Genomic DNA, 11,271 nt, shown 5'->3' on the forward strand with positions numbered 1-11,271 from the left:
CTAGTCTCATATTCAGCCTTCAGATCTTATTGTTCTTAAACCAAGAGAAACATTCTGCAGTGAGGAGAGATAACTCCACTTGTTTCCAATGCAGCTTCACTTGTTTCAGGAGTTTTCTAGAAATGAGTGTCACCACCTCATAATACACACACACACACACACACACACACACACACACACACACACACACACACACTCCCATGTAAACAGGAAGTGGAAATGCGGGCAGAAGCTTCTCCTTTGAGGAAACGTAACAGCGGAAAGTCCTGAACGCTGCAACGCTTCTGGTACTTTGACACACACACTGCATCACTGTGGTGGGGACTCGAGTCACATGACTTGGACTCAAGTCACATGACTTGGACTCGAGTCAGAATAAGGCAGATCACTGCACTGCTGTCAACAAGAAAATGACTCTTGATTCTACTAAATTCTTCAAACAAGTTGATTTGCATTGGAAACAAGTGAAAATATCTAACGCCACTGGCAGATTTTGTCACGTATTTTAAGAAAATTATGATTTTAGGACTCGATAATAGACTGTGATAGTGATAGTGTAATCACAGATGTCAATATCCATCCTTATACCCATAAAATCATATGGATGAACGGTCGAACAACATACTCATAAACCCAGATGTTTTGTGTTCGTTCTCTCTTGTGACAAACCGCCCCACAGACTCGCTACTTCAGGCGTCTCGGTGCCGTTATTTGGTGTACTGAGGGCCTGGGACAATTTGAATTACTTGAGACTTGACTTGATGCATGAGGAGAAGACTTGGGACTTTGACTTTGACTTGTACCAATCATCATAAAACAATGAGGAAAATCTGGAAACAAGAAACTTTCTCCAAGACAATTTCACTTTTAATGAAAAAAGTAACAAGTTACATTCTCCTGGAAAAAAAAGTTCAGTGCAGTGAGATGGTTTCACTAAAAAAAACCCTTAAATAAGCTTGATGAGTCTGGAGACAAGAGAGAATAACTGAACAGTTTTGCAGAGTGCTGGGTGGATTGTGGATGTGCTGCTCAAATAACAAAGACAGACTTAAGTGAGAAATTACCTTGGCTGTTTCCCCTTCGGTTCTGTTCAGCTCCAACCAAAACACACAAGGGGCATCTTTGTTGGTGGACGGGGGGACTTTCCGAGCCGAGTGTCCGGTCATGGGAACGCTCGCATCAGCCGCAGGACGAGGCCAACGATAACAGGCGGCCAATCAGACGGCAGGTCAGCGGCACGTTACAAACTCCAAGACAAATAATACTTCATTTCAGTTTGTTTTCACGGTGATAAAACCTACAAGTGGAGGGATGAAGACTGATGCACTGCAAAAAAAAAATAAAAAAATCTCCATCTTAACAAGTCATTTAGTCTATTATTGAGTCCTAAAATTGTCTTAAAACAAGTGAATCTGCCACTGGGGTGAGATAATTTTTTTCACTTGTTTCCAATGCAGCTTCACTTGTTTCAGGAGTTTTCTAGAAATGAGTGTCAACCATATTTGACTCCTTAATTTCTAATTTAATGTAAAATTAAACATTAGAGACAGGAACTTATTAATAACCTGTAAACCTGCACAAAAGCCATAAAAAATCCCTTAATTTCTAGTGTCTCTGTGACTCAACCCATGAATAAATCCCTTATAAAACCCATGATACTAACCTTACTTTTTTAAAGCTGTTATTTTTAATGGATAATTAATGTTTATGTGATGAGAAAGTAAGGACATTTCAGGGATAAAATTAAGGGGTTTGGGGTACAGTGCAGTAGTGTTATACTACTACAGTATAAATGCTTCAAACTAATAATGAAATCAAGGAAAACGACTTTGAAGTCTTGGTCCAACTTCTCTTATCAGACCAAGTAGCTTCAAACAAACTCAAAAAAAAAAAAAAAGAGCAATCATATCAATTAAGCTCAGCAGGAAACGGCTGTCTGGATATGACAATAAAAAAATAAAAATCAATCTTATTTCCTGAGTGAATCCACATCTCGATGGAATCAGCGCGTCTGTAAATCAGAGCACTTTGAGGCGGAGTGGCGGAGGGATTCGCCGCCGCCGCCGCCACCGGTGCTTCTCCCCGTTTTTTATTTTTTATTTTTTTTATCAGGCCGCTGGATCCCGTCAGATAAGGTCACTTAAAGCTCCGAGTTCATAAATGAAAACGTTCTCCATCACGCCGGCCGCTTATTGCGTTCCACGGGAGGCAAAATGCAATTTCTCTCGTTTCTGAGCCGCAGATCAAAAGGAAGTGAGTCACCGCACCGAAAACGCTCTGTTTCCAATCGAAGAAAATCAGATCTGCGCTTTCTATTTATTTATTTTTTTACATCTCCATCCGCTTGATAAGCTGTGAGCAGTGACCGTAAATGGGGGGGAGAAACGGTGACATGGCCCTTCTCTTGTCGTCTTATCAATAAATGACATCATCTGCCCCCCAGACGTCTCTCTGGCTGTCGTGTCAGTGGCACTCTGGGTAAAAAAAATGAGAGAAAAAAACAATAGAGAAACATCTATTTTCCACATTACAGCTGTCTGGACGGACGCTGCGGTCTGAAACACCGAGACGGAAACTTCTGCAACTGCAGCGACTAGTTTTCATATAGATCAGAATAGATGAGTCTACTCTACTGTCGTCTATTCTACTGTCGTCTATTCTACTGTCGTCTATTCTACTGTTGTCCATTCTACTGCAGTCTATTCTACTGTCGTCTATTCTACTGCAGTCTATTCTACTGTCGTCTATTCTACTGTCGTCTATTCTACTGCAGTCTATTCTACTGTTGTCCATTCTACTGCAGTCTATTCTACTGTTGTCTATTCTACTGCAGTCTATTCTACTGCAGTCTATTCTACTGCAGTCTACTCTACTGTCGTCTATTCTACTGTTGTCTATTCTACTGTCATCTATTCTACTGCAGTCTACTCTACTGTCGTCTATTCTACTGTCATCTATTCTACTGCAGTCTATTCTACTGCAGTCTATTCTACTGTCATCTATTCTACTGCAGTCTATTCTACTGCAGTCTATTCTACTGCAGTCTACTCTACTGTTGTGTATTCTACTGTCGTCTATTCTACTGTTGTCTATTCTACTGCAGTCTATTCTACTGTCGTCTATTCTACTGTTGTCTATTCTACTGCAGTCTATTCTACTTCAGTCTATTCTACTGTTGTCTATTCTACTGCAGTCTATTCTACTGCAGTCTATTCTACTGCAGTCTACTCTACTGTCGTCTATTCTACTGTTGTCTATTCTACTGTCGTCTATTCTACTGTTGTCTATTCTACTGCAGTCTATTCTACTGTCGTCTATTCTACTGTCGTCTATTCTACTGCAGTCTACTCTACTGTCGTCTACTCTACTGCAGTCTATTCTACTGTCGTCTATTCTACTGCAGTCTATTCTACTGTCGTCTATTCTACTGCAGTCTATTCTACTGCTGTCTATTCTACTGTTGTCTATTCTACTGTCATCTATTCTACTGTCGTCTATTCTACTGTCGTCTATTCTACTGCAGTCTATTCTACTATCATCTATTCTACTGCAGTCTATTCTACTGTCATCTATTCTACTGCAGTCTATTCTACTGCAGTCTACTCTACTGTCGTCTATTCTACTGTCGTCTATTCTACTGCAGTCTATTCTACTGCAGTCTATTCTACTGTTGTCTATTCTACTGCAGTCTATTCTACTGCAGTCTACTCTACTGTCGTCTACTCTACTGTTGTCTATTCTACTGTCGTCTATTCTACTGCTGTCTATTCTACTGCTGTCTATTCTACTGTCGTCTATTCTACTGTCATCTATTCTACTGCAGTCTATTCTACTGTCATCTATTCTACTGTTGTCTATTCTACTGTCATCTATTCTACTGCAGTCTATTCTACTGTCATCTATTCTACTGACGTCTATTCTACTGTCATCTATTCTACTGCAGTCTATTCTACTGTCATCTATTCTACTGCAGTCTATTCTACTGTCATCTACTCTACTGTCGTCTACTCTACTGTTGTCTATTCTACTGTCGTCTATTCTACTGTCGTCTACTCTACTGTTGTCTATTCTACTGTCGTCTATTCTACTGTCGTCTATTCTACTGCAGTCTATTCTACTGTCGTCTATTCTACTGTCGTCTATTCTACTGCAGTCTATTCTACTGCCGTCTATTCTACTGTCATCTATTCTACTGCAGTCTATTCTACTGCAGTCTATTCTACTGTCATCTATTCTACTGCAGTCTATTCTACTGTCATCTATTCTACTGTTGTCTATTCTACTGTCATCTATTCTACTGTCGTCTATTCTACTGTTGTCTATTCTACTGTCATCTATTCTACTGTCGTCTATTCTACTGTCGTCTATTCTACTGCAGTCTACTCTACTGTCGTCTACTCTACTGTTGTCTATTCTACTGTCATCTATTCTACTGTCGTCTATTCTACTGTTGTCTATTCTACTGCAGTCTATTCTACTGTCGTCTATTCTACTGTCGTCTATTCTACTGCAGTCTATTCTACTGTCGTCTATTCTACTGCAGTCTATTCTACTGCAGTCTATTCTACTGCTGTCTATTCTACTGTCGTCTATTCTACTGCAGTCTATTCTACTGTCGTCTATTCTACTGCAGTCTATTCTACTGCAGTCTATTCTACTGTCGTCTATTCTACTGTCATCTATTCTACTGTTGTCTATTCTACTGCAGTCTATTCTACTTCAGTCTATTCTACTGTTGTCTATTCTACTGCAGTCTATTCTACTGCAGTCTATTCTACTGCAGTCTACTCTACTGTCGTCTATTCTACTGTTGTCTATTCTACTGTCGTCTATTCTACTGTTGTCTATTCTACTGCAGTCTATTCTACTGTCGTCTATTCTACTGTCGTCTATTCTACTGCAGTCTACTCTACTGTCGTCTACTCTACTGCAGTCTATTCTACTGTCGTCTATTCTACTGCAGTCTATTCTACTGTCGTCTATTCTACTGCAGTCTATTCTACTGCTGTCTATTCTACTGTTGTCTATTCTACTGTCATCTATTCTACTGTCGTCTATTCTACTGTCGTCTATTCTACTGCAGTCTATTCTACTATCATCTATTCTACTGCAGTCTATTCTACTGTCATCTATTCTACTGCAGTCTATTCTACTGCAGTCTACTCTACTGTCGTCTATTCTACTGTCGTCTATTCTACTGCAGTCTATTCTACTGCAGTCTATTCTACTGTTGTCTATTCTACTGCAGTCTATTCTACTGCAGTCTACTCTACTGTCGTCTACTCTACTGTTGTCTATTCTACTGTCGTCTATTCTACTGCTGTCTATTCTACTGCTGTCTATTCTACTGTCGTCTATTCTACTGTCATCTATTCTACTGCAGTCTATTCTACTGTCATCTATTCTACTGTTGTCTATTCTACTGTCATCTATTCTACTGCAGTCTATTCTACTGTCATCTATTCTACTGTCGTCTATTCTACTGTCATCTATTCTACTGCAGTCTATTCTACTGTCATCTATTCTACTGCAGTCTATTCTACTGTCATCTACTCTACTGTCGTCTACTCTACTGTTGTCTATTCTACTGTCGTCTATTCTACTGTCGTCTATTCTACTGCAGTCTATTCTACTGTCGTCTATTCTACTGTCATCTATTCTACTGCAGTCTATTCTACTGCAGTCTATTCTACTGTCATCTATTCTACTGTTGTCTATTCTACTGTCATCTATTCTACTGTCGTCTATTCTACTGTTGTCTATTCTACTGTCATCTATTCTACTGTCGTCTATTCTACTGTCGTCTATTCTACTGCAGTCTACTCTACTGTCGTCTACTCTACTGTTGTCTATTCTACTGTCATCTATTCTACTGTCGTCTATTCTACTGTTGTCTATTCTACTGTCATCTATTCTACTGTCGTCTATTCTACTGTCGTCTATTCTACTGCAGTCTATTCTACTGTCGTCTATTCTACTGCAGTCTATTCTACTGCAGTCTATTCTACTGTCGTCTATTCTACTGCAGTCTATTCTACTGCTGTCTATTCTACTGTCGTCTATTGTACTGCAGTCTATTCTACTGTCGTCTATTCTACTGCTGTCTATTCTACTGTCGTCTATTCTACTGCAGTCTATTCTACTGTCGTCTATTCTACTGCAGTCTATTCTACTGCAGTCTATTCTACTGTCGTCTATTCTACTGTCGTCTATTCTACTGTCATCTATTCTACTGCAGTCTATTCTACTGTCATCTATTCTACTGCAGTCTATTCTACTGTCATCTACTCTACTGTCGTCTACTCTACTGTTGTCTATTCTACTGTCGTCTATTCTACTGTCGTCTATTCTACTGCAGTCTATTCTACTGTCGTCTATTCTACTGTCATCTATTCTACTGCAGTCTATTCTACTGCAGTCTATTCTACTGTCATCTATTCTACTGTTGTCTATTCTACTGTCATCTATTCTACTGTCGTCTATTCTACTGTTGTCTATTCTACTGTCATCTATTCTACTGTCGTCTATTCTACTGTCGTCTATTCTACTGCAGTCTACTCTACTGTCGTCTACTCTACTGTTGTCTATTCTACTGTCATCTATTCTACTGTCGTCTATTCTACTGTTGTCTATTCTACTGTCATCTATTCTACTGTCGTCTATTCTACTGCAGTCTATTCTACTGTCGTCTATTCTACTGCAGTCTATTCTACTGCAGTCTATTCTACTGTCGTCTATTCTACTGCAGTCTATTCTACTGCTGTCTATTCTACTGTCGTCTATTGTACTGCAGTCTATTCTACTGTCGTCTATTCTACTGCTGTCTATTCTACTGTCGTCTATTCTACTGCAGTCTATTCTACTGTCGTCTATTCTACTGCAGTCTATTCTACTGCAGTCTATTCTACTGTCGTCTATTCTACTGTTGTCTGTTCTACTCTGCAGGAGAACAGATGAGGATAAAAGATGAGAGGAGAATAGACTGGACTAGAATAGACTAGAATTAACAGAGACTGAGGTCCATTTTAATGTAGTTGGCTTCCCTTGAATTGACTTGAGTAAACTAGTATAGAGTACAGTAGAATAGAATCGACTAGACTTCAGTAGACTACACTAGAATAGAACAGAATGGAATAGAACAGAATGGAATTGACCTGAATAGAGTAAATGAGAATAGAGTACACTAGACAACACTAGAATACAATATAGTAGAGCAGAACAAAATTGATTAAACTAGAATGGACTGAATCAGGAGCAAACTAGAATAGACCAGAATAGAGTAGAATAGAATAGACTAGGATATACTAGTGTAGACTAGACTACAATAGACTAGAGTTCAGTAGAGTTGAATTGACTCAAAAATAGAGAATAGACTAGAATAAACTACAGTAGACTAGACAATAATAGGGCACACTAGAGTAAAACAGAGTAGAATAAACTGAATCAAGTCCGATTTTATAATTTACTTCACTTGAGTTGACTTAAACTATTCTACTCGATTCTATTCTAGTTTACTCTGTTTAGGACTTGATCCAGTTTATTCTCCTCTTCCAGTCTATTTTACTCTAGTGTGCCCTGTCTAATCTACTCTAATTTATTCTAGTTTAATCAATTTTGTTCTACTACATTGTATTCTAGTCTTGTCTAGTGTACTCTAGTTTACTCTATTCAGGTCAATTGTACTCTAGTCTTGGGAACATTAGTATTACTGAATTAATTAGTTTTTTCATTGTAAAACAGCAGCAGTTTAAATCCTCAGTTGTTGTAAATTAAAAAGTTGATTTGTTTTGTTGAAGATTCACAAGTCTGAAGTTCAGCAGCGTGTCGACGATTACAGCCGTCACCCCGACTCGCTAATGATTTGACGCATTTAAAGATTCGTCAATTATTTCCCCTACTTTTTATCGCTTTGATTGAGATCATTAATTACGAGCAGAGGAGTTTCCTCGCTGACCCGGAACAGCTTCTGCCCGCTCGCCTCGCCGCTTCCTCCCCGGTCAGCGGACCGGACGCCGGACGCAACACAAAGGGCTTTTTCAGCGTGAAGTCTCGACCCCCGCCGCCGCAATCTGATCAGGAACGTGTGTGTGTGTGTGTGTGTGTGTGTGTGTGTGTGTGTGTGTGGATAATGAGGATCTATTGTAGGGAGAGGCGAGGAGATGAACAGGAATGTGAGAGAGAAAGAGATTATTTGAAGGAAGTCGCTCCAAAATCAATTCAGTTTGAGAAAACACTGCTATCTGCTATTCCTCCGTCAGGAGAATAGACTAGAGTAGAATAGACTAGAGTTTAGTAGAATAGACTACAACAGACTAGAGTTCATTAGAATAGGCTAGACTACAACAGACTAGAGTTCAGTAGAATAGACTACAACAGACTAGAGTTCAGTAGAATAGGCTAGACTACAATAGACTAGAGTTCAGTAGAATAGACTAGACTACAACAGACTAGAGTTCAGTAGAATAGGCTAGACTACAATAGACTAGAGTTCAGTAGAACAGACTAAAGTAGAATAGACTAGACTACAACAGACTAGAGTTCAGTAGAACAAACTAAAGTAGAATAGACTAGACTACAACAGACTAGAGTTCAGCAGAATAGATAGAATACAACAGACTAGAGTTCAGTAGAATAGACTAGAGTAGAATTGACTAGACTACAACAGACTAGAGTTCAGTAGAATAGACTACAACAGACTAGAGTTCAGTAGAATAGACTACAACAGACTAGAGTTCAGCAGAATAGATAGAATACAATAGACTACAGTTCAGTAGAACAGACTAAAGTAGAATTGACTAGACTACAATAGACTAGAGTTCAGTAGAATAGACTAGAGTAGAATTGACTAGACTACAATAGAGTTGAGATCAGTAGAATAGACTACAATAGTCTAGAATTCAGTAGAATAGACTAGAGTAGAATAGACTAGACTACAACAGTAGTTTAATTTTAAAGGGTCGTGAACCAAAAAGGTTGAGAACCTCACATCCATCCCATAATGCACCATGTGGGTCAGTAGCATCTATGAACAAGACGCAAACACTGCCACACTGCAGAAAACCTCCATCTTAACATTTAGTCTATTATTGAGTCCTAAAATTATAATTTTCTTAAAATACTTGATATTTCCAATGCAAATCAACTTGTTTGAAGAATTTAGTAGAATCAAGAGTCATTTTCTTGACAGCAGTGCAGTGATCTGCCTTATTCTGACTGGTTTCAACAGACTGACTCTCATTTCTAGAAAACTCCTGAAACAAGTGAAGCTGCATTGGAAACAAGTGGAGTTATCTCTCCTCACTGCAGAATGTTTCTCTTGGTTTAAGAACAATAAGATCTGAAGGCTGAATATGAGACTAGATGACTCGTTCAGATGGAGTTTTTTTTTTTTTACGATTCTCACCCTGTAGGATGAACCGGTCGTTTGAATCGCTTTGGACAAAAAAGCGTCCAGCAAATGGACTCGGGGTCTTACTGCTTCGTCAGAAACGCGCTGGATGGATGGATGGATGGAGGGATGGATGGATAGAGGGATGGATAGAGGGATGGATAGAGGGATGGATGGATGGATGGAGGGATGGATGGATGGAAGGATGGATGGAGGGATGGATGGAGGGATGGATGGATGGAAGGATGGATGGAGGGATGGATGGATGGAAGGATGGAGGGATGGATGGAAGGATGGAGGGATGGATGGATGGAAGGATGGATGGAGGGATGGATGGAGGGATGGATGGATGGATGGATGGAAGGATGGATGGAGGGATGGATGGATGGAGGGATGGATGGACAGATGGATGGACGGATGGAGGGATGGATGGATGGAGGGATGGATGGATGGATGGAGGGATGGATGATGGAGGGATGGACAGATGGATGGATGGAGGGATGGATGGATGGAGGGATGGATGGATGGAGGGATGGAGGGATAGATGGATGGATGGATGGACAGACGGGTGGATGGACAGACGGGTGGATGGATAGAGGGATGGATGGATGGATGGATGGATGGATGGATGGATGGTCAAGGTAAATATAAAGTGACAGACCGACAGATCCTGTAATCGTATTTTCACATCGGCGGAGTCAAAGTCGAGCAGATTCCCCCCCGGAGTGTCTGCATATTTTAAAGGTGACAAAACTCAATCCTGGTATTTTTCTGTTTGTCTCCGAGACTGGCGACCCCCAACACACACACACACACACACACACACACACGCACTTCATGGTTCAGCGCCCCTCACCTCTCACTTCAGTATTATTTCAACAAACCGCGTGATCCGGAGACCCCGACATGTGCTGCGTCCGTCCGTCTTCTGGATTTACTGAGGCACTCTTAAGGAAATTAGTCCAATGTGAAGTCACTGTGTGTGTGTGTGTGTGTGTGTGTGTGTGTGTGTGTGTGTGTGTGCATGCAGCAGCTACAGCCGAGACGTACTGTACAAGCCCCCGAGGCGAGCGCTAATACAACAGAAGATCCACTTCTTATATAGATAGACATCGTGCATAAAAAGGTTTGAGGCACTTTTAGGTGCTTCGCCTCAAAAGCCGACTTCAAAAACGGCATCAGAAGAGAAAAGGAGCCTTCAAACCAGCCAGGAACATTAAAAAAGGAACATTAAGAAGCTGAGATAATAAAAATAAAAGGTGGTTTTACTTGAAAAAGTGAAGACCAAGAAATATTTAAGCAAATCTTTCAGCCCACACTGCAAAAACTGACAAACTTGTTCAGACATTTAATCTTGTATCTAGACTTATCAAGCTTATTTTAGGTTGTTTTTTTTGTGAAATAGTGAATTAGTTTTACCAGTTTCAACAAATTAGACTTTTTTTTTTTCCCCAGGAGAATGTAACTTGTTTCAGGACATTTACTCGCTAAAGTGAAATTGTCTTCAAGATTTCCTTCATTGTTTTAAGATGATTTCTTGAAAGAAGTCATGAATCAGGTGACATTTATTGAAACTAAGCAAGATTATCTGCTCGGATATAATAATAATAATATAACCTTGATGAAAACTCCTTAGAAACGAGCGAGGGGTTTTCATCAAAACAGTGAAGCCGGGCGTATTTCTGACAGATTGGAGTAGAATTAAAAGGAATAAACTCGACTGAGGCACCTGTAGTCAAGAGAGGAGGCGCTGGTTTGAATTCCCAACATGATTTAACATTCCCAACATGATTTAACATTCCCAACATGATTTAACATTCCCACATTCCTGCAGCTGAACGCTCACCGGAGAGCGATTCTGACAAGATTTGGCCCCAATTAAG

Source organism: Centroberyx gerrardi, chromosome 21, assembly GCF_048128805.1.
Source record: "Centroberyx gerrardi isolate f3 chromosome 21, fCenGer3.hap1.cur.20231027, whole genome shotgun sequence".
Classification (NCBI taxonomy): domain Eukaryota; kingdom Metazoa; phylum Chordata; class Actinopteri; order Beryciformes; family Berycidae; genus Centroberyx; species Centroberyx gerrardi.